Here is a 22,084-nt window from a genome sequence, read left to right as displayed (position 1 = left end):
TTTGTAACAGCATTTTCCTGCGATCACAGCTGTTCACAGCTACGAGGCTGGGACCGCTTCCATTCGCTTCGTCTTGATCTGTAGATGTTATTTAATGTCTCATTTGTTCATTTTGATGGAGAAAATGTTGTACATTTAGTGAATTCAGAGTTTCTAAGATGCAAAAGTAGGCATGTTTGAGTACTCAGGTCCAGTGGCTCACTGCGTTAATGCTCGCCCCTGGATGCGGTTGGTCGCGTGTTCGAATCCATGCTGTGGCATACTTTTTTTCATTTTCACCCTTTTTCTATGGATCTCCAAAAAGTAAACTTTGACTTTTTCTGAGTCTGGAGGAATTCAAGGGGAGTTTTCAAGGGACTCTACCCGCCTTATGAGGCACTATTTTCGAATACTTTTTTCCATTTTCACCCTTTTTCTATGGATCTCCAAAAAGTGAACTTTTACATTTTCTGAGTCTGGAGGAATTCAAGGGGAGTTTTCAGGGGAGTGCATTCTCTCTGCCATCTCCTCCCTGTGTGTGCGTTGCTGCATGCAGCAGCTGCGTGTGTGTGTGTAAACTGCCCCTCCCCCTCGCAAGCAGGCGGGGGAGAGAGAGATGTTTCGTCTCGATTTACACATGCTATGACTCCGGGGGTACCTCCATTCGCTTCGTCTTGATCTGTTGATGTTATGTCATGTCTCGTTTGTCCATTGTGACGGTGGGAAAGCCAGGGAAATGTCCCGGAGATATACTGATAAATCTTTGTAACAGTATTTTCCTGCGATCACCGCTGTTCGCAGCTACGAGGCTGGGACCGCTTCCATTCGCTTCGTCTTGATCTGTAGATGTTATTTGATGTCTCATTTGTTCATTTTGATGGAGAAAAAGTTGTACATTTAGTGAATTCAGAGTTTCTAAGATGCACAAGTAGGCATGTTTGAGTACTCAGGTCCAGTGGCTCACTGCGTTAACGCTCGCCCCTGGATGCGGTTGGTCGCGTGTTCGAATCCATGCTGTGGTGTACTTTTTTTCATTTTCACCCTTTTTATATGGATCTCCAAAAAGTCAACTTTGACTTTTTTTGAGTCTGGAGGAATTCAAGGGGAGTTTTCAAGGGACTCTACCCGCCTTATGAGGCACTATTTTCGAATACTTTTTTCCATTTTCACCCTTTTCTATGGATCTCCAAAAAGTGAACTTTTACATTTTCTGAGTCTGGAGGAATTCAAGGGGAGTTTTCAGGGGAGTGCGTTCTCTCTGCCATCTCCTCCCTGTGTGTGCGTTGCTGCATGCAGCAACTGCGTGTGTGTGTGTAAACTGCCCCTCCCCTTCGCAAGCAGGCGGGGGAGAGAGAGATGTTTCGTCTCGATTTACACATGCTATGACTCCGGGGGTACTTCCATTCGCTTCGTCTTGATCTGTTGATGTTATTTCATGTCTCGTTTGTCCATTGTGACGGTGGGAAAGCCAGGGAAATGTCCCGGAGATATACTGATAAATCTTTGTAACAGCATTTTCCTGCGATCACAGCTGTTCACAGCTACGAGGCTGGGACCGCTTCCATTCGCTTCGTCTTGATCTGGAGATGTTATTTCATGTCTCATTTGTTCATTTTGATGGAGAAAAGGTTGTACATTTAGTGAATTCAGAGTGTCTAAGATGCACAAGTAGGCATGTTTGAGTACTCAGGTCCAGTGGCTCACTGCGTTAACGCTCGCCCCTGGATGCGGTTGGTCGCTTGTTCGAATCCATGCTGTGGCATACTTTTTTTCATTTTCACCCTTTTTCTATGGATCTCCAAAAAGTCAACTTTGACTTTTTCTGAGTCTGGAGGAATTCAAGGGGAGTTTTCAAAGGACTCTACCCGCCTTATGAGGCACTATTTTCGAATACTTTTTTCCATTTTCACCCTTTTTCTATGGATCTCCAAAAAGTGAACTTTTACATTTTCTGAGTCTGGAGGAATTCAAGGGGAGTTTTCAGGGGAGTGCGTTCTCTCTGCCATCTCCTCCCTGTGTGTGCGTTGCTACATGCAGCAGCTGCGTGTGTGTGTAAACTGCCCCTGCACTTCGCAAGCAGGCGGGGGAGAGAGAGATGTTTTGTCTCGATTTACACATGCTATGACTCCGGGGGTACCTCCATTCGCTTCGTCTTGATCTGTTGATGTTATTTCATGTCTCGTTTGTCCATTTTGACGGTGGGAAAGCCAGGGAAATGTCCCGGAGATATACTGAGAAATCTTTGTAACAGCATTTTCCTGCGATCACAGCTGTTCACAGCTACGAGGCTGGGACCGCTTCAATTCGCTTCGTCTTGATCTGTAGATGTTATTTAATGTCTCATTTGTTCATTTTGATGGAGAACAAGTTGTACATTTAGTAAATTCAGAGTGTCTAAGATGCACAAGTAGGCATGTTTGAGTACTCAGGTCCAGTGGCTCACTGTGTTAACGCTCGCCCCTGGATGCGGTTGGTCGCGTGTTCGAATCCATGCTGTGGCATTCTTTTTTTCATTTTCACCCTTTTTCTATGGATCTCCAAAAAGTGATCTTTTACATTTTCTCAGTCTGGAGGAATTCAAGGGGAGTTTTCAGGGGAGTGCGTTCTCTCTGCCATCTCCTCCCTGTGTGTGTGTTGCTGCATGCAGCAGCTGCGTGTGTGTGTAAACTGCCCCTCCCCCTCGCAAGCAGGCAGGGGAGAGAGAGATGTTTCGTCTCGATTTACACATGCTATGACTCCGGGGGTACCTCCATTCGCTTCGTCTTGATCTGTTGATGTTATTTCATGTCTCGTTTGTCCATTGTGACGGTGGGAAAGCCAGGGAAATGTCCCGGAGATATACTGAGAAATCTTTGTAACAGCATTTTCCTGCGATCACAGCTGTTCGCAGCTACGAGGCTGGGACCGCTTCCATTCGCTTCGTCTTGATCTGTAGATGTTATTTAATGTCTCATTTGTTCATTTTGATGGAGAAAAAGTTGTACATTTAGTAAATTCAGAGTGTCTAAGATGCACAAGTAGGCATGTTTGAGTACTCAGGTCCAGTGGCTCACTGTGTTAACGCTCGCCCCTGGATGCGGTTGGTCGTGTGTTCGAATCCATGCTGTGGCATTCTTTTTTTCATTTTCACCCTTTTTCTATGGATCTCCAAAAAGTCAACTTTGACTTTTTCTGAGTCTGGAGGAATTCAAGGGGAGTTTTCAAGGGACTCTACCCGCCTTATGAGGCACTATTTTCGAATACTCTTTTCCATTTTCACCCTTTTTCTATGGATCTCCAAAAAGTGAACTTTTACATTTTCTGAGTCTGGAGGAATTCAAGGGGAGTTTTCAGGGGAGTGCATTCTCTCTGCCATCTCCTTCCTGTGTGTGCGTTGCTGCATGCAGCAACTGCGTGTGTGTGTGTAAACTGCCCCTCCCCTTCGCAAGCAGGCGGGGGAGAGAGAGATGTTTCGTCTCGATTTACACATGCTATGACTCCGGGGGTACTTCCATTCGCTTCGTCTTGATCTGTTGATGTTATTTCATGTCTCGTTTGTCCATTGTGACGGTGGGAAAGCCAGGGAAATGTCCCGGAGATATACTGAGAAATCTTTGTAACAGCATTTTCCTGCGATCACAGTTGTTCACAGCTACGAGGCTGGGACCGCTTTCATTCGCTTCGTCTTGATCTGTAGATGTTATTTCATGTCTCATTTGTTCATTTTGATGGAGAAAAAGTTGTACATTTAGTGAATTCAGAGTTTCTAAGATGCAAAAGTAGGCATGTTTGAGTACTCAGGTCCAGTGGCTCACTGCGTTAATGCTCGCCCCTGGATGCGGTTGGTCGCGTGTTCGAATCCATACTGTGGCATACTTTTTTTCATGTTCACCCTTTTTCTATGGATCTCCAAAAAGTCAACTTTGACTTTTTCTGAGTCTGGAGGAATTCAAGGGGAGTTTTCAGGGGAGTGCGTTCTCTCTGCCATCTCCTCCCTGTGTGTGTGTTGCTGCATGCAGCAGCTGCGTGTGTGTGTAAACTGCCCCTCCACCTCGCAAGCAGGTGGGGGAGAGAGAGATGTTTCGTCTCAATTTACACATGCTATGACTCCGGGGGTACTTCCATTCGCTTCGTCTTGATCTGTTGATGTTATTTCATGTCTTGTTTGTCCATTGTGACGGTGGGAAAGCCAGGGAAATGTCCCGGAGATATACTGAGAAATCTTTGTAACAGCATTTTCCTGCGATCACAGCTGTTCGCAGCTACGAGGCTGGGACCGCTTCCATTCGCTTCGTCTTGATCTGTAGATGTTATTTAATGTCTCAGTTGTTCATGTTGATGGAGAACAAGTTGTACATTTAGTGAATTCAGAGTTTCTAAGATGCAAAAGTAGGCATGTTTGAGTACTCAGGTCCAGTGGCTCACTGCGTTAATGCTCGCCCCTGGATGCGGTTGGTCGCGTGTTCGAATCCATGCTGTGGCATACTTTTTTTCATTTTCACCCTTTTTCTATGGATCTCCAAAAAGTCAACTTTGACTTTTTCTGAGTCTGGAGGAATTCAAGGGGAGTTTTCAAGGGACTCTACCCGCCTTATGAGGCACTATTTTCGAATACTTTTTTCTGAACTTTTACATTTTCTGAGTCTGGAGGAATTCAAGGGGAGTTTTCAGGGGAGTGCATTCTCTCTGCCATCTCCTCCCTCTGTGTGCGTTGCTGCATGCAGCAGCTGCGTGTGTGTGTAAATTGCCCCTCACCTCGCAAGCAGACGGGGGAGAGAGAGATGTTTCGTCTCGATTTACACATGCTATGACTCCGGGGGTACCTCCATTCGCTTCGTCTTGATCTGTTGATGTTATTTCATGTCTCATTTGTCCATTGTGACGGTGGGAAAGCCAGGGAAATGTCCCGGAGATATACTGAGAAATCTTTGTAACAGCATTTTCCTGCGATCACAGCTGTTCGCAGCTACGAGGCTGGGACCGCTTCCATTCGCTTCGTCTTGATCTGTAGATGTTATTTAATGTCTCATTTGTTCATTTTGATGGAGAAAAAGTTGTACATTTAGTAAATTCAGAGTGTCTAAGATGCACAAGTAGGCATGTTTGAGTACTCAGGTCCAGTGGCTCACTGTGTTAACGCTCGCCCCTGGATGCGGTTGGTCGCGTGTTCGAATCCATGCTGTGGCATTCTTTTTTTCATTTTCACCCTTTTTCTATGGATCTCCAAAAAGTCAACTTTGACTTTTTCTGAGTCTGGAGGAATTCAAGGGGAGTTTTCAAGAGACTCTACCCGCCTTATGAGGCACTATTTTCGAATACTTTTTTCCATTTTCACCCTTTTTCTATGGATCTCCAAAAAGTGAACTTTTACATTTTCTGAGTCTGGAGGAATTCAAGGGGAGTTTTCAGGGGAGTGCATTCTCTCTGCCATCTCCTCCCTCTGTGTGCGTTGCTGCATGCAGCAGCTGCGTGTGTGTGTGTAAACTGCCCCTCCCCTTCACAAGCAGGCGGGGGAGAGAGAGATGTTTCGTCTCGATTTACACATGCTATGACTCCGGGGGTACTTCCATTCGCTTCGTCTTGATCTGTTGATGTTATTTCATGTCTCGTTTGTCCATTGTGACGGTGGCAAAGCCAGGGAAATGTCCCGGAGATATACTGAGAAATCTTTGTAACAGTATTTTCTTGCGATCACAGCTGTTCACAGCTACGAGGCTGGGACCGCTTTCATTCGCTTCGTCTTGATCTGTAGATGTTATTTCATGTCCCATTTGTTCATTTTGATGGAGAAAAAGTTGTACATTTAGTGAATTCAGAGTTTCTAAGATGCAAAAGTAGGCATGTTTGAGTACTCAGGTCCAGTTGCTCACTGCGTTAATGCTCGCCCCTGGATGCGGTTGGTCGCGTGTTCGAATCCATACTGTGGCATACTTTTTTTCATTTTCACCCTTTTTCTATGGATCTCCAAAAAGTCAACTTTGACTTTTTCTGAGTCTGGAGGAATTCAAGGGGAGTTTTCAAGAGACTCTACCCGCCTTATGAGGCACTATTTTCGAATACTTTTTTCCATTTTCACCCTTTTTCTATGGATCTCCAAAAAGTGAACTTTTACATTTTCTGAGTCTGGAGGAATTCAAGGGGAGTTTTCAGGGGAGTGCATTCTCTCTGCCATCTCCTCCCTCTGTGTGCGTTGCTGCATGCAGCAGCTGCGTGTGTGTGTGTAAACTGCCCCTCCCCTTCGCAAGCAGGCGGGGGAGAGAGAGATGTTTCGTCTCGATTTACACATGCTATGACTCCGGGGTTACTTCCATTCGCTTCGTCTTGATCTGTTGATGTTATTTCATGTCTCATTTGTCCATTTTGACGGTGGCAAAGCCAGGGAAATGTCCCGGAGATATACTGAGAAATCTTTGGAACAGCATTTTCCTGCGATCACAGCTGTTCGCAGCTACGAGGCTGGGACCGCTTCCATTCGCTTCGTCTTGATCTGTAGATGTTATTTAATGTCTCATTTGTTCATTTTGATGGAGAAAAAGTTGTACATTTAGTGAATTCAGAGTTTCTAAGATGCACAAGTAGGCATGTTTGAGTACTCAGGTCCAGTGGCTCACTGCGTTAACGCTCGCCCCTGGATGCGGTTGGTCGCGTGTTCGAATCCATGCTGTAGCATACTTTTTTTCATTTTCACCCTTTTTCTATGGATCTCCAAAAAGTCAACTTTGACTTTTTCTGAGTCTGGAGGAATTCAAGGGGAGTTTTCAAGGGACTCTACCCGCCTTATGAGGCACTATTTTCGTATACTTTTTTCCATTTTCACCCTTTTTCTATGGATCTCCAAAAAGTCAACTTTTACATTTTCTGAGTCTGGAGGAATTCAAGGGGAGTTTTCAGGGGAGTGTGTTCTCTCTGCCATCTCCTCCCTGTGTGTGCGTTGCTGCATGCAGCAGCTGCGTGTGTGTGTAAACTGCCCCTCCCCTTCGCAAGCAGGCGGGGGAGAGAGAGATGTTTCGTCTCGATTTACACATGCTATGACTCCGGGGGTACCTCCATTCGCTTCGTCTTGATCTGTTGATGTTATTTCATGTCTCGTTTGTCCATTGTGACGGTGGGAAAGCCAGGGAAATGTCCCGGAGATATACTGAGAAATCTTTGTAACAGCATTTTCCTGCGATCACAGCTGTTCACAGCTACGAGGCTGGGACCGCTTCAATTCGCTTCGTCTTGATCTGTAGATGTTATTTAATGTCTCATTTGTTCATTTTGATGGAGAAAAAGTTGTACATTTAGTGAATTCAGAGTTTCTAAGATGCACAAGTAGCCATGTTTGAGTACTCAGGTCCAGTGGCTCACTGCGTTAACGCTCGCCCCTGGATGCGGTTGGTCGCGTGTTCGAATCCATGCTGTGGTGTACTTTTTTTCATTTTCACCCTTTTTCTATGGATCTCCAAAAAGTCAAACTTTGACTTTTTCTGAGTCTGGAGGAATTCAAGGGGAGTTTTCAGGGGAGTGCGTTCTCTCTGCCATCTCCTCCCTGTGTGTGTGTTGCTGCATGCAGCAGCTGCGTGTGTGTGTAAACTGCCCCTCCCCCTCGCAAGCAGGCGGGGGAGAGAGAGATGTTTCGTCTCGATTTACACATGCTATGACTCCGGGGGTACCTCCATTCGCTTCGTCTTGATCTGTTGATGTTATTTCATGTCTCGTTTGTCCATTGTGACGGTGGGAAAGCCAGGGAAATGTCCCGGAGATATACTGAGAAATCTTTGTAACAGCATTTTCCTGCGATCACAGCTGTTCGCAGCTACGAGGCTGGGACCGCTTCCATTCGCTTCGTCTTGATCTGTAGATGTTATTTAATGTCTCATTTGTTCATTTTGATGGAGAAAAAGTTGTACATTTAGTAAATTCAGAGTGTCTAAGATGCACAAGTAGCCATGTTTGAGTACTCAGGTCCAGTGGCTCACTGCGTTAACGCTCGCCCCTGGATGCGGTTGGTCGCGTGTTCGAATCCATGCTGTGGCATACTTTTTTTCATTTTCACCCTTTTTCTATGGATCTCCAAAAAGTAAACTTTGACTTTTTCTGAGTCTGGAGGAATTCAAGGGGAGTTTTCAAGGGACTCTACCCGCCTTATGAGGCACTATTTTCGAATACTTTTTTCCATTTTCACCCTTTTTCTATGGATCTCCAAAAAGTGAACTTTTACATTTTCTGAGTCTGGAGGAATTCAAGGGGAGTTTTCAGGGGAGTGCATTCTCTCTGCCATCTCCTCCCTGTGTGTGCGTTGCTGCATGCAGCAGCTGCGTGTGTGTGTGTAAACTGCCCCTCCCCTTCGCAAGCAGGCGGGGGAGAGAGAGATGTTTCGTCTCGATTTACACATGCTATGACTCCGGGGGTACTTCCATTCGCTTCGTCTTGATCTGTTGATGTTATTTCATGTCTCGTTTGTCCATTGTGACGGTGGGAAAGCCAGGGAAATGTCCCGGAGATATACTGAGAAATCTTTGTAACAGCATTTTCCTGCGATCACAGTTGTTCACAGCTACGAGGCTGGGACCGCTTTCATTCGCTTCGTCTTGATCTGTAGATGTTATTTCATGTCTCATTTGTTCATTTTGATGGAGAAAAAGTTGTACATTTAGTGAATTCAGAGTTTCTAAGATGCAAAAGTAGGCATGTTTGAGTACTCAGGTCCAGTGGCTCACTGCGTTAATGCTCGCCCCTGGATGCGGTTGGTCGCGTGTTCGAATCCATACTGTGGCATACTTTTTTTCATGTTCACCCTTTTTCTATGGATCTCCAAAAAGTCAACTTTGACTTTTTCTGAGTCTGGAGGAATTCAAGGGGAGTTTTCAGGGGAGTGCGTTCTCTCTGCCATCTCCTCCCTGTGTGTGTGTTGCTGCATGCAGCAGCTGCGTGTGTGTGTAAACTGCCCCTCCCCCTCGCAAGCAGGCGGGGGAGAGAGAGATGTTTCGTCTCGATTTACACATGCTATGACTCCGGGGGTACCTCCATTCGCTTCGTCTTGATCTGTTGATGTTATTTCATGTCTCGTTTGTCCATTGTGACGGTGGGAAAGCCAGGGAAATGTCCCGGAGATATACTGAGAAATCTTTGTAACAGCATTTTCCTGCGATCACAGCTGTTCGCAGCTACGAGGCTGGGACCGCTTCCATTCGCTTCGTCTTGATCTGTATATGTTATTTAATGTCTCATTTGTTCATTTTGATGGAGAAAAAGTTGTACATTTAGTGAATTCAGAGTTTCTAAGATGCAAAAGTAGGCATGTTTGAGTACTCAGGTCCAGTGGCTCACTGCGTTAACGCTCGCCCCTGGATGCGGTTGGTCGCATGTTCGAGTCCATGCTGTGGCATACTTTTTTTCATTTTCACCCTTTTTCTATGGATCTCCAAAAAGTCAACTTTGACTTTTTCTGAGTCTGGAGGAATTCAAGGGGAGTTTTCAGGGGAGTGCGTTCTCTCTGCCATCTCCTCCCTGTGTGTGTGTTGCTGCATGCAGCAGCTGCGTGTGTGTGTAAACTGCCCCTCCACCTCGCAAGCAGGTGGGGGAGAGAGAGATGTTTCGTCTCAATTTACACATGCTATGACTCCGGGGGTACTTCCATTCGCTTCGTCTTGATCTGTTGATGTTATTTCATGTCTTGTTTGTCCATTGTGACGGTGGGAAAGCCAGGGAAATGTCCCGGAGATATACTGAGAAATCTTTGTAACAGCATTTTCCTGCGATCACAGCTGTTCGCAGCTACGAGGCTGGGACCGCTTCCATTCGCTTCGTCTTGATCTGTAGATGTTATTTAATGTCTCAGTTGTTCATGTTGATGGAGAACAAGTTGTACATTTAGTGAATTCAGAGTTTCTAAGATGCAAAAGTAGGCATGTTTGAGTACTCAGGTCCAGTGGCTCACTGCGTTAATGCTCGCCCCTGGATGCGGTTGGTCGCGTGTTCGAATCCATGCTGTGGCATACTTTTTTTCATTTTCACCCTTTTTCTATGGATCTCCAAAAAGTCAACTTTGACTTTTTCTGAGTCTGGAGGAATTCAAGGGGAGTTTTCAAGGGACTCTACCCGCCTTATGAGGCACTATTTTCGAATACTTTTTTCTGAACTTTTACATTTTCTGAGTCTGGAGGAATTCAAGGGGAGTTTTCAGGGGAGTGCATTCTCTCTGCCATCTCCTCCCTCTGTGTGCGTTGCTGCATGCAGCAGCTGCGTGTGTGTGTAAATTGCCCCTCACCTCGCAAGCAGACGGGGGAGAGAGAGATGTTTCGTCTCGATTTACACATGCTATGACTCCGGGGGTACCTCCATTCGCTTCGTCTTGATCTGTTGATGTTATTTCATGTCTCATTTGTCCATTGTGACGGTGGGAAAGCCAGGGAAATGTCCCGGAGATATACTGAGAAATCTTTGTAACAGCATTTTCCTGCGATCACAGCTGTTCGCAGCTACGAGGCTGGGACCGCTTCCATTCGCTTCGTCTTGATCTGTAGATGTTATTTAATGTCTCATTTGTTCATTTTGATGGAGAAAAAGTTGTACATTTAGTAAATTCAGAGTGTCTAAGATGCACAAGTAGGCATGTTTGAGTACTCAGGTCCAGTGGCTCACTGTGTTAACGCTCGCCCCTGGATGCGGTTGGTCGCGTGTTCGAATCCATGCTGTGGCATTCTTTTTTTCATTTTCACCCTTTTTCTATGGATCTCCAAAAAGTCAACTTTGACTTTTTCTGAGTCTGGAGGAATTCAAGGGGAGTTTTCAAGAGACTCTACCCGCCTTATGAGGCACTATTTTCGAACACTTTTTTCCATTTTCACCCTTTTTCTATGGATCTCCAAAAAGTGAACTTTTACATTTTCTGAGTCTGGAGGAATTCAAGGGGAGTTTTCAGGGGAGTGCATTCTCTCTGCCATCTCCTCCCTCTGTGTGCGTTGCTGCATGCAGCAGCTGCGTGTGTGTGTGTAAACTGCCCCTCCCCTTCACAAGCAGGCGGGGGAGAGAGAGATGTTTCGTCTCGATTTACACATGCTATGACTCCGGGGGTACTTCCATTCGCTTCGTCTTGATCTGTTGATGTTATTTCATGTCTCGTTTGTCCATTGTGACGGTGGCAAAGCCAGGGAAATGTCCCGGAGATATACTGAGAAATCTTTGTAACAGTATTTTCTTGCGATCACAGCTGTTCACAGCTACGAGGCTGGGACCGCTTTCATTCGCTTCGTCTTGATCTGTAGATGTTATTTCATGTCCCATTTGTTCATTTTGATGGAGAAAAAGTTGTACATTTAGTGAATTCAGAGTTTCTAAGATGCAAAAGTAGGCATGTTTGAGTACTCAGGTCCAGTTGCTCACTGCGTTAATGCTCGCCCCTGGATGCGGTTGGTCGCGTGTTCGAATCCATACTGTGGCATACTTTTTTTCATTTTCACCCTTTTTCTATGGATCTCCAAAAAGTCAACTTTGACTTTTTCTGAGTCTGGAGGAATTCAAGGGGAGTTTTCAAGAGACTCTACCCGCCTTATGAGGCACTATTTTCGAATACTTTTTTCCATTTTCACCCTTTTTCTATGGATCTCCAAAAAGTGAACTTTTACATTTTCTGAGTCTGGAGGAATTCAAGGGGAGTTTTCAGGGGAGTGCATTCTCTCTGCCATCTCCTCCCTCTGTGTGCGTTGCTGCATGCAGCAGCTGCGTGTGTGTGTGTAAACTGCCCCTCCCCTTCGCAAGCAGGCGGGGGAGAGAGAGATGTTTCGTCTCGATTTACACATGCTATGACTCCGGGGTTACTTCCATTCGCTTCGTCTTGATCTGTTGATGTTATTTCATGTCTCATTTGTCCATTTTGACGGTGGCAAAGCCAGGGAAATGTCCCGGAGATATACTGAGAAATCTTTGGAACAGCATTTTCCTGCGATCACAGCTGTTCGCAGCTACGAGGCTGGGACCGCTTCCATTCGCTTCGTCTTGATCTGTAGATGTTATTTAATGTCTCATTTGTTCATTTTGATGGAGAAAAAGTTGTACATTTAGTGAATTCAGAGTTTCTAAGATGCACAAGTAGGCATGTTTGAGTACTCAGGTCCAGTGGCTCACTGCGTTAACGCTCGCCCCTGGATGCGGTTGGTCGCGTGTTCGAATCCATGCTGTAGCATACTTTTTTTCATTTTCACCCTTTTTCTATGGATCTCCAAAAAGTCAACTTTGACTTTTTCTGAGTCTGGAGGAATTCAAGGGGAGTTTTCAAGGGACTCTACCCGCCTTATGAGGCACTATTTTCGTATACTTTTTTCCATTTTCACCCTTTTTCTATGGATCTCCAAAAAGTCAACTTTTACATTTTCTGAGTCTGGAGGAATTCAAGGGGAGTTTTCAGGGGAGTGTGTTCTCTCTGCCATCTCCTCCCTGTGTGTGCGTTGCTGCATGCAGCAGCTGCGTGTGTGTGTAAACTGCCCCTCCCCTTCGCAAGCAGGCGGGGGAGAGAGAGATGTTTCGTCTCGATTTACACATGCTATGACTCCGGGGGTACCTCCATTCGCTTCGTCTTGATCTGTTGATGTTATTTCATGTCTCGTTTGTCCATTGTGACGGTGGGAAAGCCAGGGAAATGTCCCGGAGATATACTGAGAAATCTTTGTAACAGCATTTTCCTGCGATCACAGCTGTTCACAGCTACGAGGCTGGGACCGCTTCAATTCGCTTCGTCTTGATCTGTAGATGTTATTTAATGTCTCATTTGTTCATTTTGATGGAGAAAAAGTTGTACATTTAGTGAATTCAGAGTTTCTAAGATGCACAAGTAGCCATGTTTGAGTACTCAGGTCCAGTGGCTCACTGCGTTAACGCTCGCCCCTGGATGCGGTTGGTCGCGTGTTCGAATCCATGCTGTGGTGTACTTTTTTTCATTTTCACCCTTTTTCTATGGATCTCCAAAAAGTCAAACTTTGACTTTTTCTGAGTCTGGAGGAATTCAAGGGGAGTTTTCAGGGGAGTGCGTTCTCTCTGCCATCTCCTCCCTGTGTGTGTGTTGCTGCATGCAGCAGCTGCGTGTGTGTGTAAACTGCCCCTCCCCCTCGCAAGCAGGCGGGGGAGAGAGAGATGTTTCGTCTCGATTTACACATGCTATGACTCCGGGGGTACCTCCATTCGCTTCGTCTTGATCTGTTGATGTTATTTCATGTCTCGTTTGTCCATTGTGACGGTGGGAAAGCCAGGGAAATGTCCCGGAGATATACTGAGAAATCTTTGTAACAGCATTTTCCTGCGATCACAGCTGTTCGCAGCTACGAGGCTGGGACCGCTTCCATTCGCTTCGTCTTGATCTGTAGATGTTATTTAATGTCTCATTTGTTCATTTTGATGGAGAAAAAGTTGTACATTTAGTAAATTCAGAGTGTCTAAGATGCACAAGTAGCCATGTTTGAGTACTCAGGTCCAGTGGCTCACTGCGTTAACGCTCGCCCCTGGATGCGGTTGGTCGCGTGTTCGAATCCATGCTGTGGCATACTTTTTTTCATTTTCACCCTTTTTCTATGGATCTCCAAAAAGTAAACTTTGACTTTTTCTGAGTCTGGAGGAATTCAAGGGGAGTTTTCAAGGGACTCTACCCGCCTTATGAGGCACTATTTTCGAATACTTTTTTCCATTTTCACCCTTTTTCTATGGATCTCCAAAAAGTGAACTTTTACATTTTCTGAGTCTGGAGGAATTCAAGGGGAGTTTTCAGGGGAGTGCATTCTCTCTGCCATCTCCTCCCTGTGTGTGCGTTGCTGCATGCAGCAGCTGCGTGTGTGTGTGTAAACTGCCCCTCCCCTTCGCAAGCAGGCGGGGGAGAGAGAGATGTTTCGTCTCGATTTACACATGCTATGACTCCGGGGGTACCTCCATTCGCTTCGTCTTGATCTGTTGATGTTATTTCATGTCTCGTTTGTCCATTGTGACGGTGGGAAAGCCAGGGAAATGTCCCGGAGATATACTGATAAATCTTTGTAACAGTATTTTCCTGCGATCACCGCTGTTCGCAGCTACGAGGCTGGGACCGCTTCCATTCGCTTCGTCTTGATCTGTAGATGTTATTTAATGTCTCATTTGTTCATTTTGATGGAGAAAAGTTGTACATTTAGTGAATTCAGAGTTTCTAAGATGCACAAGTAGGCATGTTTGAGTACTCAGGTCCAGTGGCTCACTGCGTTAACGCTCGCCCCTGGATGCGGTTGGTCGCGTGTTCGAATCCATGCTGTGGTGTACTTTTTTTCATTTTCACCCTTTTTCTATGGATCTCCAAAAAGTCAACTTTGACTTTTTCTGAGTCTGGAGGAATTCAAGGGGAGTTTTCAAGGGACTCTACCCGCCTTATGAGGCACTATTTTCGAATACTTTTTTCCATTTTCACCCTTTTCTATGGATCTCCAAAAAGTGAACTTTTACATTTTCTGAGTCTGGAGGAATTCAAGGGGAGTTTTCAGGGGAGTGCGTTCTCTCTGCCATCTCCTCCCTGTGTGTGCGTGGCTGCATGCAGCAGCTGTGTGTGTGTGTAAACTGCCCCTCCCCCTCGCAAGCAGGCGGGGGAGAGAGAGATGTTTCGTCTCGATTTACACATGCTATGACTCCGGGGGTACTTCCATTCGCTTCGTCTTGATCTGTTGATGTTATTTCATGTCTTGTTTGTCCATTGTGACGGTGGGAAAGCCAGGGAAATGTCCCGGAGATATACTGAGAAATCTTTGTAACAGCATTTTCCTGCGATCACAGCTGTTCGCAGCTACGAGGCTGGGACCGCTTCCATTCGCTTCGTCTTGATCTGTAGATGTTATTTAATGTCTCAGTTGTTCATTTTGATGGAGAAAAAGTTGTACATTTAGTGAATTCAGAGTTTCTAAGATGCAAAAGTAGGCATGTTTGAGTACTCAGGTCCAGTGGCTCACTGCGTTAATGCTCGCCCCTGGATGCGGTTGGTCGCGTGTTCGAATCCATGCTGTGGCATACTTTTTTTCATTTTCACCCTTTTTCTATGGATCTCCAAAAAGTGATCTTTTACATTTTCTGAGTCTGGAGGAATTCAAGGGGAGTTTTCAGGGGAGTGCGTTCTCTCTGCCATCTCCTCCCTGTGTGTGCGTGGCTGCATGCAGCAGCTGTGTGTGTGTGTAAACTGCCCCTCCCCCTCGCAAGCAGGCGGGGGAGAGAGAGATGTTTCGTCTCGATTTACACATGCTATGACTCCGGGGGTACCTCCATTCGCTTCGTCTTGATCTGTTGATGTTATTTCATGTCTTGTTTGTCCATTGTGACGGTGGGAAAGCCAAGGAAATGTCCCGGAGATATACTGAGAAATCTTTGTAACAGCATTTTCCTGCGATCACAGCTGTTCACAGCTACGAGGCTGGGACTGCTTCCATTCGCTTCGTCTTGATCCGTAGATGTTATTTCATGTCTCATTTGTTCATTTTGATGGAGAAAAAGTTGTACATTTAGTGAATTCAGAGTTTCTAAGATGCACAAGTAGGCATGTTTGAGTACTCAGGTCCAGTGGCTCACTGCGTTAACGCTCGCCCCTGGATGCGGTTGGTCGCATGTTCGAGTCCATGCTGTGGCATACTTTTTTTCATTTTCACCCTTTTTCTATGGATCTCCAAAAAGTCAACTTTGACTTTTTCTGAGTCTGGAGGAATTCAAGGGGAGTTTTCAAGGGACCCTACCCGCCTTATGAGGCACTATTTTCGAATACTTTTTTCTGAACTTTTACATTTTCTGAGTCTGGAGGAATTCAAGGGGAGTTTTCAGGGGAGTGCATTCTCTCTGCCATCTCCTCCCTGTGTGTGCGTTGCTGCATGCAGCAGCTGTGTGTGTGTGTAAACTGCCGCTCCCCCTCGCAAGCAGGCGGGGGAGAGAGAGATGTTTCGTCTCGATTTACACATGCTATGACTCCGGGGGTACTTCCATTCGCTTCGTCTTGATCTGTTGATGTTATTTCATGTCTTGTTTGTCCATTGTGACGGTGGGAAAGCCAAGGAAATGTCCCGGAGATATACTGAGAAATCTTTGTAACAGCATTTTCCTGCGATCACAGCTGTTCGCAGCTACGAGGCTGGGACCGCTTCCATTCGCTTCGTCTTGATCTGTAGATGTTATTTAATGTCTCAGTTGTTCATGTTGATGGAGAAAAAGTTGTACATTTAGTGAATTCAGAGTTTCTAAGATGCAAAAGTAGGCATGTTTGAGTACTCAGGTCCAGTGGCTCACTGCGTTAATGCTCGCCCCTGGATGCGGTTGGTCGCGTGTTCGAATCCATGCTGTGGCATACTTTTTTTCATTTTCACCCTTTTCTATGGATCTCCAAAAAGTCAACTTTGACTTTTCTTAGTCTGGAGGAATTCAAGGGGAGTTTTCAAGGGACTCTACCCGCCTTATGAGGCACTATTTTCGAATACTTTTTTCCATTTTCACCCTTTTTCTATGGATCTCCAAAAAGTGATCTTTTACATTTTCTGAGTCTGGAGGAATTCAAGGGGAGTTTTCAGGGGAGTGCGTTCTCTCTGCCATCTCCTCCCTCTGTGTGCGTTGCTGCATGCAGCAGCTGCGTGTGTGTGTGTAAACTGCCCCTCCCCTTCGCAAGCAGGCGGGGGAGAGAGAGATGTTTCGTCTCGATTTACACATGCTATGACTCCGGGGGTACTTCCATTCGCTTCGTCTTGATCTGTTGATGTTATTTCATGTCTCGTTTGTCCATTGTGACGGTGGCAAAGCCAGGGAAATGTCCCGGAGATATACTGAGAAATCTTTGTAACAGTATTTTCCTGCGATCACAGCTGTTCACAGCTACGAGGCTGGGACCGCTTCCATTCGCTTCGTCTTGATCTGTAGATGTTATTTAATGTCTCATTTGTTCATTTTGATGGAGAAAAAGTTGTACATTTAGTGAATTCAGAGTTTCTAAGATGCAAAAGTAGGCATGTTTGAGTACTCAGGTCCAGTGGCTCACTGCGTTAATGCTCGCCCCTGGAAGCGGTTGGTCGCGTGTTCGAATACATACTGTGGCATACTTTTTTTCATTTTCACCCTTTTTCTATGGATCTCCAAAAAGTCAACTTTGACTTTTTCTGAGTCTGGAGGAATTCAAGGGGAGTTTTCAAGGGACTCTACCCGCCTTATGAGGCACTATTTTCGAATACGTTTTTCCATTTTCACCCTTTTTCTATGGATCTCCAAAAAGTGAACTTTTACATTTTCTGAGTCTGGAGGAATTCAAGGGGAGTTTTCAGGGGAGTGCGTTCTCTCTGCCATCTCCTCCCTGTGTGTGCGTGGCTGCATGCAGCAGCTGTGTGTGTGTGTAAACTGCCCCTCCCCCTCGCAAGCAGGCGGGGGAGAGAGAGATGTTTCGTCTCGATTTACACATGCTATGACTCCGCGGGTACTTCCATTCGCTTCGTCTTGATCTGTTGATGTTATTTCATGTCTCATTTGTCCATTGTGACGGTGGCAAAGCCAGGGAAAGGTCCCGGAGATATACTGAGAAATCTTTGGAACAGCATTTCCCTGCGATCACAGCTGTTCGCAGCTACGAGGCTGGGACCGCTTCCATTCGCTTCGTCTTGATCTGTAGATGTTATTTAATGTCTCAGTTGTTCATTTTGATGGAGAAAAAGTTGTACATTTAGTGAATTCAGAGTTTCTAAGATGCAAAAGTAGGCATGTTTGAGTACTCAGGTCCAGTGGCTCACTGCGTTAATGCTTGCCCCTGGATGCGGTTGGTCGCGTGTTCGAATCCATGCTGTGGCATACTTTTTTTCATTTTCACCCTTTTTCTATGGATCTCCAAAAAGTGATCTTTTACATTTTCTGAGTCTGGAGGAATTCAAGGGGAGTTTTCAGGGGAGTGCGTTCTCTCTGCCATCTCCTCCCTATGTGTGTGCTGCTGCATGCAGCAGCTGCGTGTGTGTGTAAACTGCCCCTCCCCCTCGCAAGCAGGCGGGGGAGAGAGAGATGTTTCGTCTCGATTTACACATGCTATGACTCCGGGGGTACTTCCATTCGCTTCGTCTTGATCTGTTGATGTTATTTCATGTCTTGTTTGTCCATTGTGACGGTGGGAAAGCCAAGGAAATGTCCCGGAGATATACTGAGAAATCTTTGTAACAGCATTTTCCTGCGATCACAGCTGTTCGCAGCTACGAGGCTGGGACCGCTTCCATTCGCTTCGTCTTGATCTGTAGATGTTATTTAATGTCTCAGTTGTTCATGTTGATGGAGAAAAAGTTGTACATTTAGTGAATTCAGAGTTTCTAAGATGCAAAAGTAGGCATGTTTGAGTACTCAGGTCCAGTGGCTCACTGCGTTAATGCTCGCCCCTGGATGCGGTTGGTCGCGTGTTCGAATCCATGCTGTGGCATACTTTTTTTCATTTTCACCCTTTTCTATGGATCTCCAAAAAGTCAACTTTGACTTTTCTTAGTCTGGAGGAATTCAAGGGGAGTTTTCAAGGGACTCTACCCGCCTTATGAGGCACTATTTTCGAATACTTTTTTCCATTTTCACCCTTTTTCTATGGATCTCCAAAAAGTGATCTTTTACATTTTCTGAGTCTGGAGGAATTCAAGGGGAGTTTTCAGGGGAGTGCGTTCTCTCTGCCATCTCCTCCCTCTGTGTGCGTTGCTGCATGCAGCAGCTGCGTGTGTGTGTGTAAACTGCCCCTCCCCTTCGCAAGCAGGCGGGGGAGAGAGAGATGTTTCGTCTCGATTTACACATGCTATGACTCCGGGGGTACTTCCATTCGCTTCGTCTTGATCTGTTGATGTTATTTCATGTCTCGTTTGTCCATTGTGACGGTGGCAAAGCCAGGGAAATGTCCCGGAGATATACTGAGAAATCTTTGTAACAGTATTTTCCTGCGATCACAGCTGTTCACAGCTACGAGGCTGGGACCGCTTCCATTCGCTTCGTCTTGATCTGTAGATGTTATTTAATGTCTCATTTGTTCATTTTGATGGAGAAAAAGTTGTACATTTAGTGAATTCAGAGTTTCTAAGATGCAAAAGTAGGCATGTTTGAGTACTCAGGTCCAGTGGCTCACTGCGTTAATGCTCGCCCCTGGAAGCGGTTGGTCGCGTGTTCGAATACATACTGTGGCATACTTTTTTTCATTTTCACCCTTTTTCTATGGATCTCCAAAAAGTCAACTTTGACTTTTTCTGAGTCTGGAGGAATTCAAGGGGAGTTTTCAAGGGACTCTACCCGCCTTATGAGGCACTATTTTCGAATACGTTTTTCCATTTTCACCCTTTTTCTATGGATCTCCAAAAAGTGAACTTTTACATTTTCTGAGTCTGGAGGAATTCAAGGGGAGTTTTCAGGGGAGTGCGTTCTCTCTGCCATCTCCTCCCTGTGTGTGCGTGGCTGCATGCAGCAGCTGTGTGTGTGTGTAAACTGCCCCTCCCCCTCGCAAGCAGGCGGGGGAGAGAGAGATGTTTCGTCTCGATTTACACATGCTATGACTCCGGGGGTACTTCCATTCGCTTCGTCTTGATCTGTTGATGTTATTTCATGTCTCATTTGTCCATTGTGACGGTGGCAAAGCCAGGGAAAGGTCCCGGAGATATACTGAGAAATCTTTGGAACAGCATTTCCCTGCGATCACAGCTGTTCGCAGCTACGAGGCTGGGACCGCTTCCATTCGCTTCGTCTTGATCTGTAGATGTTATTTAATGTCTCAGTTGTTCATTTTGATGGAGAAAAAGTTGTACATTTAGTGAATTCAGAGTTTCTAAGATGCAAAAGTAGGCATGTTTGAGTACTCAGGTCCAGTGGCTCACTGCGTTAATGCTTGCCCCTGGATGCGGTTGGTCGCGTGTTCGAATCCATGCTGTGGCATACTTTTTTTCATTTTCACCCTTTTTCTATGGATCTCCAAAAAGTGATCTTTTACATTTTCTGAGTCTGGAGGAATTCAAGGGGAGTTTTCAGGGGAGTGCGTTCTCTCTGCCATCTCCTCCCTATGTGTGTGCTGCTGCATGCAGCAGCTGCGTGTGTGTGTAAACTGCCCCTCCCCCTCGCAAGCAGGCGGGGGAGAGAGAGATGTTTCGTCTCGATTTACACATGCTATGACTCCGGGGGTACCTCCATTCGCTTCGTCTTGATCTGTTGATGTTATTTCATGTCTCGTTTGTCCATTGTGACGGTGGGAAAGCCAGGGAAATGTCCCAGAGATATACTGAGAAATCTTTGTAACAGCATTTTCCTGCGATCACAGCTGTTCACAGCTACGAGGCTGGGACCGCTTCCATTCGCTTCGTCTTGATCTGTAGATGTTATTTAATGTCTCATTTGTTCATTTTGATGGAGAAAATGTTGTACATTTAGTGAATTCAGAGTTTCTAAGATGCAAAAGTAGGCATGTTTGAGTACTCAGGTCCAGTGGCTCACTGCGTTAACGCTCGCCCCTGGATGCGGTTGGTCGCGTGTTCGAATCCATGCTGTGGCATACTTTTTTTCATTTTCACCCTTTTTCTATGGATCTCCAAAAAGTGATCTTTTACATTTTCTGAGTCTGGAGGAATTCAAGGGGAGTTTTCAGGGGAGTGCGTTCTCTCTGTCATCTCCTCCCTATGTATGTGTTGCTGCATGCAGCAGCTGCGTGTGTGTGTAAACTGCCCCTCCCCCTCGCAAGCAGGCGGGGGAGAGAGAGATGTTTCGTCTCGATTTACACATGCTATGACTCCGGGGGTACCTCCATTCGCTTCGTCTTGATCTGTTGATGTTATTTCATGTCTCATTTGTTCATTTTGATGGAGAAAATGTTGTACATTTAGTGAATTCAGAGTTTCTAAGATGCAAAAGTAGGCATGTTTGAGTACTCAGGTCCAGTGGCTCACTGCGTTAATGCTCGCCCCTGGATGCGGTTGGTCGCGTGTTCGAATCCATGCTGTGGCATACTTTTTTTCATGTTCACCCTTTTTCTATGGATCTCCAAAAAGTCAACTTTGACTTTTTCTGAGTCTGGAGGAATTCAAGGGGAGTTTTCAAGGGACTCTACCCGCCTTATGAGGCACTATTTTCGAATACTTTTTTCCATTTTCACCCTTTTTCTATGGATCTCCAAAAAGTGAACTTTTACATTTTCTGAGTCTGGAGGAATTCAAGGGGAGTTTTCAGGGGAGTGCATTCGCTCTGCCATCTCCTCCCTGTGTGTGCGTTGCTGCATGCAGCAGCTGCGTGTGTGTGTGTAAACTGCCCCTCCCCTTCGCAAGCAGGCGGGGGAGAGAGAGATGTTTCGTCTCGATTTACACATGCTATGACTCCGGGGGTACTTCCATTCGCTTCGTCTTGATCTGTTGATGTTATTTCATGTCTCGTTTGTCCATTGTGACGGTGGGAAAGCCAGGGAAATGTCCCGGAGATATACTGAGAAATCTTTGTAACAGCATTTTCCTGCGATCACAGCTGTTCACAGCTACGAGGCTGGGACCGCTTCCATTCGCTTCGTCTTGATCTGTAGATGTTATTTAATGTCTCATTTGTTCATTTTGATGGAGAAAAGGTTGTACATTTAGTGAATTCATAGTGTCTAAGATGCACAATTAGGCATATTTGCGTACTCAGGTCCAGTGGCTCACTGCGTTAACACTGGCCCCTGGATGCGGTTGGTCGCGTGTTCGAATCCATGCTGTGGCATTCTTTTTTTCATTTTCACCCTTTTTCTATGGATCTCCAAAAAGTGATCTTTTACATTTTCTGAGTCTGGAGGAATTCAAGGGGAGTTTTCAGGGGAGTGCGTTCTCTCTGCCATCTCCTCCCTGTGTGTGTGTTGCTGCATGCAGCAGCTGCGTGTGTGTGTAAACTGCCCCTCCCCCTCGCAAGCAGGCGGGGGATAGAGAGATGTTTCGTCTCGATTTACACATGCTATGACTCCGGGGGTACCTCCATTCGCTTCGTCTTGATCTGTTGATGTTATTTCATGTCTCGTTTGTCCATTGTGACGGTGGGAAAGCCAGGGAAATGTCCCGGAGATATACTGAGAAATCTTTGTAACAGCATTTTCCTGCGATCACAGCTGTTCGCAGCTACGAGGCTGGGACCGCTTCCATTCGCTTCGTCTTGATCTGTAGATGTTATTTAATGTCTC

This window comes from Notothenia rossii (assembly GCF_949606895.1).
Source record: "Notothenia rossii genome assembly, contig: scaffold_28, whole genome shotgun sequence".
NCBI classification, from domain to species: Eukaryota; Metazoa; Chordata; class Actinopteri; order Perciformes; family Nototheniidae; genus Notothenia; species Notothenia rossii.
This window is presented reverse-complemented; position numbering follows the sequence as displayed.